Source organism: Lynx canadensis, chromosome D2 (assembly GCF_007474595.2).
Source record: "Lynx canadensis isolate LIC74 chromosome D2, mLynCan4.pri.v2, whole genome shotgun sequence".
NCBI classification, from domain to species: Eukaryota; Metazoa; Chordata; class Mammalia; order Carnivora; family Felidae; genus Lynx; species Lynx canadensis.
In genome coordinates, this window is record NC_044313.2 from 63749066 (window position 1) to 63764921 (window position 15856).

General features: G+C 41.2%; 1 protein-coding gene across 1 annotated transcript in view; it reads right to left on the reverse strand.

Moving 5' to 3' along the window:
- The window catches only part of ARID5B (AT-rich interaction domain 5B), a 179703-nt gene that overhangs the window by 69349 nt on the left and 94498 nt on the right, over window positions 1–15856 (reverse strand). The window lies entirely within an intron of this gene.

Sequence of the window (15856 nt, forward strand, 5' to 3'; positions counted from 1 at the left end):
CAGCTATCTTATCCTTCTTATCCTCCTTTCCCCCCCCCCTTTCTGAATAAGAGTCTGTTGTTTCTGACTTGATTGTCTAGCTTCTACCCCTACAGCAAACTTAAACTGACCAATCCCTTCAGCACTTCAGCATTTCATTCTTTTGGTATAAGAATATGCCTCAAAATGTGGCAATGACCTGCCCAGATATGTATAAATAAGCCATCTAGTCAAGTCGGTATGAGTAGACTGGAAAGGACTGTCTGTTATGTATATATGGAACTCTGAAGGCAGCAATACTCATTTCAGGGCAGTCAACTGTATAATGTGAATGATGGTGAACGAGGCACTGGGGGAAGAGGTCCCTCACTGAAATTTATGGAGCGAACCCATAAACAGTCTGAACTGATGAATATTCTAATAAGTATCTTGTTACTTTCAAACATTTGACCATCTACTAGCAAAGCATGTCCAATGAAGAAAGTGTGTTCACTTTAATGAACAGATAAGTGTTATCCACAGAAAGGGACTAAAATCTTCAAAACAAGTCTTCTCTGAATCATCCAAGACCACATGGTTCTGCCATACCTACTAGGTGCTGGGGAAGGACTTGGCGACTTGCCCGAGTGTATCGAAAGTCCAGGCAGAAGAAAGAGATAAACACAGAGGCATGTCTTTCTGGCTTATTCCCAGGATTTCCTTGATCTAGAGACCTCATCTAAACTCTTAAGAGAATAGATGGTTTGTTCTTGACAGTGGCTCAATGAGTTTTCCTGCTCTGGTCAATGAACAAATTTAACCTTGTACTCCAGTTACAGGAGATCTCTGTGGATTGTTCACACTGAGGGGTTTTGTTTGTTTATTTTTAGTTTAAATTTTTAGTCAATTTCCTTGCCAGAAAGTATGCTCCCAGTTCCTTTCTGTCATTTTAGTTCTTTACAAGACCCAGGGAATTGTTGTCCTGGGAAAACACATTGATTTTAATATTCCTTTGATGATGGCCCTCAAATCTTCTCAAGTCCAGAGCCAAAGCCACAAATGAGGGATTGTATTAGCTGACAGGCACAGGGAAAACAGGGAAGGACCTCAGGCCCTCATGGGTTAAAATAAAGTGAGAGTGCCCCTTAGCTGGAGACCCCTATGCTGCCTAGAGAATCTCATCCACAGAATGGGTTTTAGAAACCCAGGAAAGTGGAGTTTGGAGGAGGTTGGGGCTCATCTAGTGCAGTCCACTGGACAATACCAACAAAATTATATAAGTTCTGCTCATATCACAAAGAATGAATTCCATTTCAGAAAAAAAAAAAAAAAAGAGGAGGATTAAAGAGCCCGGGGCAGAGGGAATTGCCCTGGGGCTTCAGTGCTACCAGAATGGTTACAGAATGTGAACTTTACAAGAATTGAACAGAGCTCTGCGATATTGGGTCTAATTTCTACTTTTCCCAAAAGGAGAAAATTACAAATCATTAATAACTTCCCTTCCTGATTCCTCCCTATGTTGTGTCATCTTCCAATTACTGTGATTGTGCTGATGGTGCCAGTTTCTTAAAGGCCCAGCCATAAAATATATGGACTAATTGTCGAACAAAACCAGGGAGCTATTAACACCCCAGCGGTGCAGCCCTTCTGGTCGGACTCTATTACATCTACACCACTGGGTCTGTGGAGCTCCAACGCGGGCCTTGAAGTGCTGAAATAAATTAACTCCTTTATTTAGACATAAACATCACATCACACCCCAGAAGGAGCCAGAATGGACATTTCTGGTTCACACATTAGTCCAGGGCAAAGAGAGCTACTTCCCTGTAAATATCGCTAACCATAATCTGAATTTTCTAATTTCAGAAACCCATTCCTCCAACAGAGTAATATTTATAGAAAATGAAATTTGGGTTTTCAGTTATGCCAACTTTCTCTTTCATATTCAAATGCTACATATATTCCAGAACATGTTTACAGAATTCTCCCATATTTCTAAATAAATACACAAAAGAAGTTCTGAAATATACACATTTTAAAGATGACTTTGCACACAGCAGCTTATTCCCAGATGTTTTACATTCTGAATTTCTCAATAAATGAATAACATGCTAGGAAAGCAAACACGGGCTGACAGTATTTAGTCTAAGTTTTTTAAATGGGATAACATATGTAGCTAAAAACAATTTTCAATAACGATATTTCACTATGAAATGGTTATTAAAGAATTCAAAATGAGCATTTGTAGGGTTCAGCACTGGAGTTCTGATAAAGGCAGTTTCGAGGATGATTTTAATTGTTTTGAGTTTCTCACAACCACACGGCAGCAACAATTCTTGTCTTCTATCTTCTGAGTTATATATATGTGTGTATATATATTCATGTGACAAGCCCATGATCCCAGTTCACTGCCACAAGTGCTCATTAACAAGCCTCACAGCCCACAGTCAGTTCTGCGAGCTTTGAACCAGTTCCAGAACGAGGGCTACAGCAAATGGCAGCCTGGCCCTTTCACTTCTTCCATTTTTTGTATTTAAAAAAAAATAAAACAACGCAGAAAACTCCCAATAACTGCTACTTTCACACCTTTTATCTCCTTTATAAATTTATAATATTCACTCATTAAATCTCAAACTTTGCTACATTCTTATGTAATGCTTAATTCCCTTCTTCTCTGGGGTTGGCTGGTGAAATGTCTTTAATTAAAAAAGCTAAAAGCACTCTAAATCTGGATGGCAGACTCATTTCCAGGGCATTCAGGCATGTTGTCTAATTTTAAAACTCTGACAGGATACATGTAAATTTATGCAAGTTTCATAAAAGTCACAATTTCCTCCTTGAATTCAAGCTAAAGAAAATGCCCCCGAGCTCTTTTCAAAGCTGTTTGTTTTACTGGAAAGCTCATTTTGCCCATTGTGTTGGAGGTGATTATTCTAAAGAATATCCAAATGTCAGAATCCCATCAATCCCTAAGAATTAAGGAGTTAAGTTTCCCTACTATTGATCAAACAGGCTCTTTGATCACTATTTTATGGCTCTTTAAACACAGATGGGGGTGGGGAGGGGAAAATATTATCATGCAAATTATTTTGTTTGACAGTAATTAAGAAATTATATGTTAAGAAAATCAGTAATTGTTCACATGAGTCACTAATGTGTTTTCATTCTTTGTAAAACTTTCTGGCACGCCCTTCCTTTCTTGCTTTAAATAAGCAAGGACTGGAAAATATGCACAGTATTTGGAACCCAGGGGAGTGACATACTAATTCAAAGTTTGCTTGGAAGTGTAGCTTTGTGGAAACTCAACCCTGTTCCCATCCTTTTTGCTTCTACCAGCCTTTACCCAAGACTTATCTCCAGAATGTTGGGGTAGCCCCTTTGCACGTGTGAGGTAGGGCCTCCTATGGGCTGGGACTCTCCCCTTTTCTTCAGAAGGCCATAGCTAGATGACCCAGTGCTTATGAAATCTATAAGAATAACCACAAAACAGGGGAATCAAAACCAGCTCAGCCATGGGCAATTAACTAGTCCTTGCTAATTCTGTTGCTCCCCAGAAGCAAATCTTCACTCCGAATTAAACATTTGCCAAAGTTTGTTTTGGACAGGCCTTAAATCCACAGGAAAGCGACTAACAGGGTAGGATGGAAGGCTGAGACAGGCCCCCTCCCAAATGGTTGGGACACCTTCAAATGAACTCAGGTTAGCTTACAAATCACTGATCCCTAAAAGAGCACAAACTAAAATTACATTTGTTTTTATTGAAAGACAGTCTCAAGTGCTGACATGTAGTGTAAGACATGTGATACATAATAATACTCTTAAACCAGTTCTGACATAATATCTCCGGCGGCCTAATAACCACAAATGATTGCTTTAGTTAAGAACTAGCCAGAAGCAAAATAGATCCATGTAAAAGTAGCTTGAACCATAAATACCTCAACAATATTTTATGTCACTTTGTAAAAGTTAAAGGAGTCCTATAATAATTAACAACAAAAACGCCATGTTCTTTACTATTGTGTGTTGGTTGTGAAAGGTTATTTCATAGTCCCCCAGGCTGCCAGTGCTGTAAATTATGCAGGCACCAAGAAGCATTAAGGAGAAATAATAGCAATTTAAACGAAGGCTGACGTAATTCATGATAAACAGTCATTGGAAAATATTACAATGTTGTCTTTTTTGAGTGGGTTTAATCAGAAGAATGTGACCATATTCTAACATAAACCACTTCTCTTTTCCATTGTGCTAACACTTGGAATGTTGGCACTCACCCTCGCTGCAAGGTTCTTATTCACAATAATTGCTGGATCCAGGGCTCTAACACCTCTGGGGAACCTAACAATGTAAATTTGGTATTCTGATTGATGGAAGGAGCTTCCAAGACAAAGCTCAAAAGCTCTGGGCTGCATGGTGGTCCAAAAGAGGGACTGAAATTTGAGATGCACGTAGCCAGGATAACTTAAAGAATATATTATCAAAAAGATGGCTAAGTAATGCAAACATTGAAGAATTGCTTTATTGTCACGTCTAATAGAACCTTGAGATGTGGTATAAATCTGGCAGCTGTTATGATAAAAGCAAACCTTTGTCACACATTGTTCTGGGTGAACTGTAAATACAGCAACACATGAAGAGGCAAATATGATGAGAAACACCAAACCCGCCAACTTTCATTAATGCAAAGTATCGCCAGGTCAGTATCATGGACATGATCACAGGATATGGCGGCCAAGCAGATGCATATATCTGAACACACACAAATAATTGTTAGATTTAATACGGGGACAGGGGAAGCAGAATTCTGTGCATAAAAACTGACTGGGAGAAGGTGGGGTTTTGTTTTTATTTTTGTTTTGTTTTGTTTTTTACGAAAAAAAGAAGAAAAACAAAGGCAGCAAGCTCAGAAACATGCCAACATGCAGACTGGGCAATATTTACCTCTCTGGAATTCACCCAGTCTTTGGGAGCGTAAAGGGAATAATATTGCTATTATAACTGCAAAGCCTTCCAAGGTACAGTTCATTTAAAAGTCTTTAAGCCAACTATTGATTATTCGTGTCAACGAAGGAAGGCAAGGATAAAAGAAAACACTGAAAATCCAATAGCTTATTTTTCCCACTAGTTTCTATTTCATTCATGATCCATTCTTTCCAAAGGCCATTAAGAGCAGAACAAGTGATTTCATTTTTTCTTCTTCCCCTTTTCTCTGCCAGCCTTCGGGTGGAGGTGCTAATGAGCTGGAATAAACTCAAATGAAGGCAGAGGAGGCAGAGGAGGCCTGCCCAGGGAGTCGGGGGGCTTGGATCATCTACATATCAGCCCCTGTCCCTGATAATCAAAAGTTAATTGCCACCTTCCAAAGACCACTTATAATATCCATTATATAGCAAAACAGACTATTTTTGACTCAGGATCTCTTTTTCCAACTGAATCTATTTAAATAGTCCCAGAGGTCAAATATCTGGCCACTCCTTTAAAAATATTCTTTCAAAATATGATAAATGGCTTTCTTTGGCATTTATACTAATAAAAGCGTATTTTATCTCCTCTTACCACACAAACCTTACTCTCTCTAAATAGCCCATTGCGAACATTATCAGTGAATTTTGCTCAGTGTACAAATATTTTATGTATTACAATGAGTAGCAGAACGCAAAACTTGCAAATATTTATTTTTAGACATATGGGAAAAAAAGCAATTAGAGCTAAAAATGTGAAGAATGAAGAGCTCACTTAGAAGCAATTACATTGGACATGCAAACTGTTCTGCCATCAAACTTTTATTCAGATGCCATAGAGCATGTTAAGAAATATCACTTGCACACAAAAAAAGAAAATATTACTTCACAACTGAAAATATCCAATCACTATAAACAACATCTGGGGGTCATTAATAACTTACTCCACAGTTGAATTAGCCAAAGAATAAGTGGCCTGACTCAGAATTCCTAAATTTCTATTTTTGAAGGAAAAACAAAACATAAAACCATGACTTACATTTGCAAATATGGATGCTCTCTGGTCAGTTTACACGAATATGCAAATGTGTGTAACACACAATGATCAGTTTGTGTACACACGGCGGGCACGTACTGTTAATGCATCAATCGCCATCTCACCTTAAGTGGTGTCGTGTTTTTGCTTTGAGGAAGTTTAAAATTGTAATATTGAGTTCACTCTTCGCTCAGAGCCCTGTATGTAATTAGCATATTTTTCAGACTGGTAAGAATCTGACCATAAGCAGCATCTAAGAAGCTTCCCATTCCAAACTACTACAAAGCCTTTTGTACGCAGCCTAACACATTTTAAGAGCAAGCATACTGTTCAAATATTCCAGCCCTAAGATAAAAGAACTAACAATTTTACTGCCACACAAGCCACTGTGCTGCAACACCCTAAATATTTATACTAACAGGAGTTGAAAATAGTATCAGAGAACAATGCCAAAATACTTCTTCTACTCATTAATAGCAACAGTCTTTGGCAAGACAGATGCCAAAAAGCCAGCACTTTTCTAATTCACTGGGTCCCATCACATGGTCTGTTATTATAGGTTTCACAGGGAGTCAACAACGTGGTTGATTTAATGGGAAAGGGAAAATAGTCTTTATGACAATCCATATTTACATTTTTAAAAAATGTCTCTAAAATATCTCTCTGAAAAGTACCAAATTTCAAGAGTAAGGCACACAGTTCTTATCACATTTCAATGTCTCCAGAATCGGTGGCCTCCCAAATGGACAGCATCTTACAGTGATAATGCTTTTTATTTCTTGGCAGTATGTATGAAAATGATGTGTATTACAAATGATGTTTAGATTGGATGAAATATAGTACCTAGTTGTTTGGTCTGTATCAGGGATCGGCAAATTTTTCTGTAAAGGGTAGGAGTGTAAATATTTTCAGCCTTGTAGGGCATACTCTACTCGACTTGTCTGTTGTAGCACAAAAACAGTCATGGACGAGACAGAGACACACGAGTGTGGTGTGGCAGCGCTCAGCAAAACATTCTATAAGACATCAGGCACCTGGGTGGCTCTGTTGGTTAAGCATCCGACTCTTGGTTTTGGCTCAGGTCATGATCTCAAGAGTTCATGAGATCAAGCCCCGTGTTGGGCTCTGTGCTGACTGTGCAGAGTCTGCTTGGGATTCTCTCTCTCCCTCTCTCTCTGCCTCTCCCCCATTTGTGCTTGCTCTCTTTCTCTCTCTCTCTCAAAAAAATTAAACAAACAAGCAACTCTGTAAGACAGCAATGGGCCAGATAGGGCCCATGGGCCGTAAATCTGCCCTATTTAGCACACTGTGAGAATGGAGCCAGTGTTGCACGCTGAGGGAACACTGGGCCTGATGCAGTGCCCCTGATGGCACACACCTGTCTCACTCCCCATCTTGCCAGTGTAACACCTCGCCTTCAGCAGGTGCCCAGTATATGTCAGGTGAGGCTGAGGCGAGCTATCGTGCTTAGGCTCACATGCCTCATTAAATGGATATTGCTGGGGGTTGGAAACAAAGACTGTGCAGCTGAATGTGAAGAACTTCTGTGGGGACATTTTTTGCATCCCTTTTGTCAAAAATTTTGAGCACACTTTGGATTCTTGCAATCATTCTTCACGCGAATCAGAGTAGTTACCCGTTTACCATGGACAGCAATGCAGCACACCCCACAGGAGCACTAGCTGGAGAGTACCAAGCTGGGTTTGAATCCCAGCTCCACCACTTGCTGGTGGATGGCTTCCTCTTAAAAAGCTCTGAACCTCAATTTTTTCATCTGCAAAACAGGACACTACCTACCTCAAAGTATTGTGAGAATTTAAGGAGGTGATGTATATATTAAGTGCTCAATACACATTGAACCTTAAACCTTCACTAAACCTTTCACTAAAGTGATTAATCATATAAAATATATGTGATCCATTAAATAGATATCATTTGGGACACAGACTCTATTTAGACACCTAATACAGTGCCTGACACATAGTACACTCTCAGTAAAAGGTATGAGTTATTGTTATTTTTTAATTACCCAGAATTCTCAGGAAATGAGCTGCCCTAGGTAGTGAAATGTAACATTGACAGAGAATCGTTACAAATCATTATCTGTTTCACAGATAGAATGCAAGTATGTGAGGACAGAAAGAGATCTGGAAGATCACCTGGTCTAGGGTTTCATAACCTAAGGTTTCACATAGTGGACAAATCCTGAAAAATATATGCAGATTTCCTATATTTGCTTGATAGGTTAATTTTTGGTAACATTGTTCAAAACCATGATGGTAATGATGATGATGATGTTTGTGCGCACACTTTCATGAGAAGAAGACTCATAGCTTCCTTCAGATCCTCAAATGGGGCGGAAATCCAAAAAAGCTCAAAAATCCAGTCCAACCCTCCATTTCAGAGGTAAGACTGGAAATCTAGAATTAACTGAGTTGGTGAAGCTCCATATTTGGTGAGAGAGCCAGATTCTAAACTCAGTTCTCTTGACTCCCAGTCAAGGGCCCTTTCTGGTACATTGCACTTTTTCCTAATTTCTGGGTAATTCATAGCACTAGAGTGTATCCCTCCAAAATCATGCACTTTTCCTTAAGGAAAGCCTTTTACGGGAGCCCGTGACTGCCCGGGGAACATACCCTACCTTCTGCTGCCATTTGTCATCTCAGTCTAGCACGTCAGTGCAATTGCAGCTCAAGGGTTCTGCCATCACACCTGGATGGAAGCAATTAAGGAAGGAGGAGCTGGCAGTAATCATTACCCTGTCGACTTCCACTCGTCAGCATCATGGCCACCACTACAACTTTGGGCATTCCTGCAACACTGAGTCTCAGTCTTAAGTGTGCATAAAATAAGATTAAAATGTTGGTGACAGGACATTGCCCATTCAAATTCAGGAGGTCTGAGACTAAAAATCACAATTTTAGTGACTTCTTCGGGAGACCAAAGATCTTTGCCCGAGCTCACTTTCTTGCCTAAGTCCCCCAGTATTCACTGAAGAAATTTTTTCCTCTTGTGCCTTAGAGTCACACAGAAACTGTGGATCTTCATTCTGAACACTGGGTTCTCAGTGTCATCAACCATAGCCACAGAAGGTTCAGTAGATAGGGCTGATTGTAACCAAGCACTGGGCTGGCTCTGATTATCTGATATCTCTGCTATTGCTGAGAAGGAAAATAATTTTGGCAATAAGAGATTCTTGGAATTTATCCGAAAGAAACCATCAAAATGCTGATGCTTTTATAAACAAAGATGTTCATTACAGTGTTAATTATACATTACCCATTGAAGCAACAAAGCTAAACAAAACCCTGGAAGAAACAAAGCAACTTCTAATAGAAAGGGATTATGTCAACTCTGATAAAGTCATTTGATTCAGTATTATGCAACCATTAAAATGGTGCTAGTGAAACTGTTCATAAGGATATGAGGAAATGTTTATAAGTGCTAAAATTTTAAGGTAAAACAACTGCATGTATAAAATGTTCTCAAGTAAATAAAAATGCTATGGAAAAAGTCTGGAAGGAAATAGATAAACCCTGATGAGATTACCAATGATATTTAGGGAGGCAAAATCAAAGAGTGGAGGAGCATACCAGCTTTGAAGCCAGACAGACCTGAACTGGAATCCAGCCTGACCACTTACTAGCCGTGTGACTTTGGGCTGATGTGACCTTTCTTAGCTTCTGCTTCCTCCCATGTGAAGTGATGGCTAATATGGGATTCCTTACAGGGGCCTTTAAGGAGTGAGATTATGTATGTAAAGGAGTTAGCATAAGGCCTGACATATGGTGCATGCTCACAGAAGAGTGGCAATTATTATTATTATTATTATCCTTGTCCTTTCCATAATGGAAATAATTTCATAATGAGAAAAATATTTTGAAAAACATATGAGCTGTGTTTTACTATTTTTTTCCCCCTCCTTGAAATATTGTACAAAGGGTATTCGGGATGGGGAGCATCTGGTTGACTCAAGATCCTGGTTGACTAGCGTTTGCTGCATAGGATCTCGTGGTGGTGATGCCATGCCCTTCAGGACTGGGCCCCATTTGGGGGGGGGACAGCCCCCAGAAGCGCAGATCGAGAAGCTGATGCCCACATCCCACTGAGGTCTTACCACTACTACACTCATGTTTAACTCCTGAATTTCCCGATCAGTTCTTCAACTGCCCAAAGGGGTCATGGACACGGGTCCTTGAGGTTATACAAGGTTGTTCAGAGGCAAGATCTTGAAGATGGGGTGAAGGCCACTTGAAAAGTATGATCAACACTCCTCTGTGTGTGAAGGACATTCCTCTCCTGGGTTGTGGATGCCAGTGTGAGGGCGGGATGAGCCTCTGCCCCAGTTGGAAGAGACCAGGCCATGGTCTCTCTGCTTTCTGAGGCTACCTCCTCACCTCAGCTCTGGCAAGGTCAGCAAGACACTTTAATAGGGCTCCCTGTGGCCCCTTTTGTTTTAGCTCTGACATATTTCAACTCCCTTTCTGGAAGAACAAAGGGACAGGATGCATTCTCTATAGCATAGGGCCTGTCATCTGGACTATGATAAAGAAAAGGAGAAAAGAATCCACTTTTACCAATATCCTTTCTCTTTCTGAAGGTGTCTGTGCTGGGAATGGGGCAGCGGTCAACACCCTGACAGAGTATAGTTTCTGGCACTGTGCATGGTCATCTTTGTTAAAATATTTGATCTCCTATTTTATTATTTTAATTATTTATTTTTTGAGTTTATTTGAGACAGAGTGAGTGAGTGGGGGTGGGACAGAGAGAGAAGAGAGAGAATCCAAAGCAGACTCTTCACTGACAGCGCAGAGCCTGATGTGGGGCTCGAACCCACGAACCACGAGATCATGATCTGAACTGAAACCAAGAGTTGTACACTTCAGTGACTGAGCCACCCACGTGCCCCTATCTCCTATTTTAAAGACCTAATTTTCGGGGTGCCTGGGTGGCTCAGTTGGTTAAGTGTCTGGCTTCAGTTCAGGTCATGATCTCACGCTTCATGGGTTCGAGCCCCGCGTCCGCCTCTGTGCTGACAGCTCAGAGCCTGGAGCCTGCTTCGGATTCTGTGTCTCCCTCTCTCTCTGCCCTTCCCTTGCTTGTGCTCTGAATCTTTCTCTCTCTCTCTCTCTCAAAAATAAATAAACATTTAAAAAATTAAAAAGAAAATAAATAAAGACCTAATATTCACGTCTGGAACTGTGAGGAAGAAAGTGTGGCCTGTTAAACCCTGTGTGTTGTGAACTTGCCTCATCCAAAGATGGAGCTCTCCTCACTGAAGCTCTCCTGAGAGATAGAAGGTCTCATCCTCATCCATAAAGAACACGATGCAAGTCAACAATCCACAAAGTATGCTCAGGGTGTAAGTGCCATCCACCAAGTAATCTTCCTAGTAATGAATGTTCAACTGGCTAAGCTTTTTCTTTTCCAACACTTTCTGATCTGATCCCAGTGTGAACTGTGATCTATATTATGTTTCAGATCCAGATAGCCCACATTTAATTGGAACTTGTCAATGTCCTAGATGCTAATGACCCTGCCAGTGTTCCTTGATTTTCACACCGAATTCTGAGATCTGTGGGTTAGAGGCTAGAAAGATCAGTGTGGTGACTTACGGGTACAGGCTACTATTTGCTTTAATTTGTGGATGCTCCTTGACTTCCTCAGAGAACACCCTTCTAGGTTGTGCAGACTCCGGGATCTATTAAACATCATAACCAATGAAAACTCGTCAACCAAAGATCTTGACCGATTTATGAAGAACATTCCTCTGGTTTGAAGAGGTGAGTAAATGTTGAGGAAAAAAAACATGTCCTTTGAGCTAGATACTTTCCCTTGAGAATTCAATCAATTGGCAATGAGCTAAATAAAGATTGAGGTTAAGAAATACTTGACTTTAAGGAAGGAGATAAAATGATAATTTGAAGCCTTCTGACATTTGGCAGGATTTTTACTCACACAAACATGTGTTGATACAGAGGTGAGTAACGCATGATTCTTACTCCCTCTAGGAGCTTAGAATCTAGGGAAGAGAAATGCAATAGAATCCATTAACTTTAATACCAAACAGAAGAAAAAAGCAACTTTGAGAAAGTACTGAGGAACACAGAAGGACACGGAGTGAAGTGTTCTAGAAGATTGTTCTGAATCTACAGTTTCAACTTAGAAGCAGCCCCTAAACGTCCAGGAAACCAAGCAGGCACCTCAGTCCTTTACCCCCTGCTGCAAAGTTGATGCATCTCTCCTTCTCCTTCTTATAGGCCCAAGGGGAAACTTCCAATTTAATAAGAGACAAGTTGATTTTTCCTCCAAGAGGCTTCCCCTGGGTCCTAACCACAATGGGGTCTCTGAGAGAAGGACTCAGAAGCACCAGCTCCCTCAGGGGAAGGTGACATCTTCTAGGAAGAAAAAAAGTTTTGCTTGCAGAGCCTGGTATTTTGTTTGTTTTGTTTTGTGTGTGTGTGTGTGTGTGTGTGTGTGTGTGTGTGTGTGTGTTTTAAGGTCTATGCTGAAAGCTAAAAATGGCAGAGGAAACAATCTCTTTCTTTGAGCTTCAAAGTCTGGAGTATTTTCCATCTCCTCACCTGAAATAACTTCCTTTTTTTTTTTTTTTGAATCCCTCAAGGTCCAGTTGAAGATCCACTTCCTTTCAGAGCCTTCTCCTGACATCCAGGCCCTCTTTTACATCTTTTAATTCCAGGGGTACCTACAATTTGGCCTCCTCTGGTTAGCCCTTAGTGGACTGCCTTGCAGTGCCCATTATATGGCAGAGCTTTCCCATTTACAAAGCTTGACAGATATCATCTCCTCTGAACATCAAAATAAGTCCTGAATCTTAGCCCCATGCTTCTGTCACTTTAGGGTGGAAAAGTATACCCCCTGGGGTCAGCAGACTGGGGTGGGGGTGCTAACTCCCACTTTGGCAACGTGCTAGATCTGTGACCCCGAAATAACTATGTTATAAGGCTGCTCGTGGTAAGATGAGGAATTGTTAAGAAGATCACAATAATATCTATAGTGGTCCATCACTCTATGTCTTATCTCTGCCAACTCAAGTTTTAAGTGTCTTAGAGCAGAGACCCATGTCCCAACAATGCCTGGACCTCCGCCTTCAACAGAGCCGGTGCTCAATGCATGAATGCAAGCACCCAGAAGTATTAGAACGTACCAGTCTTTTTCTGCCCAAATCCCATCTGTTCTTCAGTCTTCCATGATGGCAACTGGAGAGCCAAAAAGGCCGTTCAGAGAAGAGACTCTCAGGGAGAGAGTTTCTAGGCAACTTCCAGAGGGAGCATAAAGCCCAGATGATGGAGTCGAGGCCCACGCCAGCCAGCGATGAGAAGATTTCCTGAGCAGGCAGTGCCGCCTGCACCTGTGCCAAGAGCTTGGCTAGTCTGCCTCCTTTGAAAACCCATTACCAGATCATGGCAAGCAAAATTTAATTTTAAGAAGGGAAATGATTTATGTGCTACAGGAATAAAGAAGTGACAGAAGCAGGAAAGCTTGCATACATTTCATTTTTTGAAATTAGACCTATAATTTTTTCATTAAGGGAGGATGCCAAGTTGGGAAAGCCAATGCGTTCCTAAGCAGAAAATTACAGAGAGGTGTATAATCAAAGTCCTGTCAGCATCACAACCCCGTGCCTTAAAAAGAGTCCATGGGAACACAGGGCAGTTTACTATCTGCCCCTTTCAACCTCCAGCTCTCACGGCGCTCTCTATTTATACCTGCTTCTGTGATGAGATGGGGAGAACCACTCTGGCTGGTGTGCAGAAGAGACCGCAGGCCAGCGAAGGCTGAATCAGGGAGGCTGGTAGAATACAGACAAGCGAGGACGGTGGCTGGCATCAACATTTCCTGATCAGATTTTGAATCGTCATGATCATTCCTCTCCTAACCTCTCCAACACACACCAGTCTCTCTAAAGCCTACAGAACCCACTGTATATTCATTATCTAGAGAGCTGGTGACCAGTTATCTGTTTCCAGGCAGCCGGATCTTAAGAAGCTGGAAAGATCTTTCTGAGCCGGGTCCAAGATGAAAGGCAGTCTAGCGTCATTGTTCAGAGCATGGACGCTGAGCCAGAGTGTCTAGGTTCAAACCCTGGTTCTGCCACTTGATAGTTAGGTAACTTTACTGTGCGTAAGTGTTCTTACTTCAAAAAATGGGGGAGAGCAATGATATTGATACAGAGTATTTATGCATCCACTCACTCATTTAACCCAATATTTATTACACACCTACTGTGTGTCTAGTATTGTTCTGGTCCCTGGGTGGGTACAGGGTTGTGAACCCGCTTTTTTTAAAGTTTACTTATTTATTGAGAGAGCGAGCGAGCGTGGGAGGGGCAGACAGAGAGAATCCCAAGCAGGGAGGCAGGGCTCGAACGCTCAAACTGTAAGATCATGACCTGAGCCAAAATCAAGAGTCAGACACTTAACTGACTGAGCCACCCAGGTGCCCCACGTGAACCCGCTCTTAAAGAGCTTACATTATAACACAGGTGGGGATGGGGGAGACAGACGATAAACATATAACAAAACAAATATGATAGTTAATCTCAGATAGAGATAAGTTGTAGGACGATAAGTACATGTTGGATGACGGGGTACAGCGGAACACGTGAAAAGGGGCAAGTCAGAGAAGACTTGTCTGGGGAGCAGACATCTGAGCTGAGGATGCAATGATGAGAAGAAGCCAGACCCATGATATCTGGGGAAACACATTCCATGCAGAAGGACAAACAAGTATTTCTGGAATGAGTGGTTGTTGAATGATCTTTACTAGCAAATGATACCTCATTTCCCCAGTAGTCTGTATAGGTATGAAATAATTCTATAAATGTTTTTTTGAGGAACCACTATGGACTTGGTAGGTGGGTAAGGTTGTGTGGGGTGGTGCAAGAGGTACAAGAAGATTTAGTTAATGATGAGTACTTAAGTAGTACTTGCCATGGACCATCTAAGTGTCCTAATCCTCACAGCTCTTGAGGTATGGTTAATACCCATGGCATGCCTATCCCATATTTTCCCAATCTTCTCCCCACATACCACACTGTAAGATCATTAGGAGTATAAATTGTTTTGTCTTATTTACAACTGTGTGCACAGGGACAAGAACAATACCTGGCACATGGTAGGTGTGTAATAGATATTGGTGCAATGCATAAATGGACAAGAACGTACTGAGTGTCAGGCACTGTGGTGGGCTCCCATCATCCCCAGACAGCCTCGCTACAGTCCAAGGAACTTTAATCAATCCAATTTCCTTGAGCGGATAGAATGAAGGGGTTTAGAGGGTATCTTTTGCTATCAAAGGATTTTACAAATCAAGCGAATACAGACTTATTCTGATCCTCATTCTACCATCCCTACCCTAAGTAGCACTTTGCCTGTGATTTTTCAATGACCTGGTTCTTTCCTGTGGTGTGTGTGTGTGTGTGTGTGTGTGTGTGTGTGTTAACTGATAAAAATATCTATTTCACCCTAGAGAGGAATATGTTGATCTTGCTAATGTAATGGGATATAACTTTCTTGCTTTTCTAAATGAAATGCTAGGTGAAATATTAGCCAATATAGACACAAATCCTTTCTTCTGGAGTGAACAAGAGTTTATTGTACCCGTGAGTCCAAATAGTTTTTAATAACCCATTGAGTCCCCTCGGCTACAAAAGGAGTCCACAGTTATTTTAAAATATCCCTTCAAGTTCCGAAAATAGAAAAGAAATCCGTGAATCCTACCCATTCCATATAGCATGACTCTGAAAGTTAACTTGCAGTAACAACAGAAAAATTCTGTTCGTTAACCCTCCACAGAGATGGCACCCAAGCTTCCAATGCCTCTGCCCCAGGAGGTCTGCTCTCCAGCCCTCTTTGTGTCTTAGCGTCCTGGAAGCCAAGGC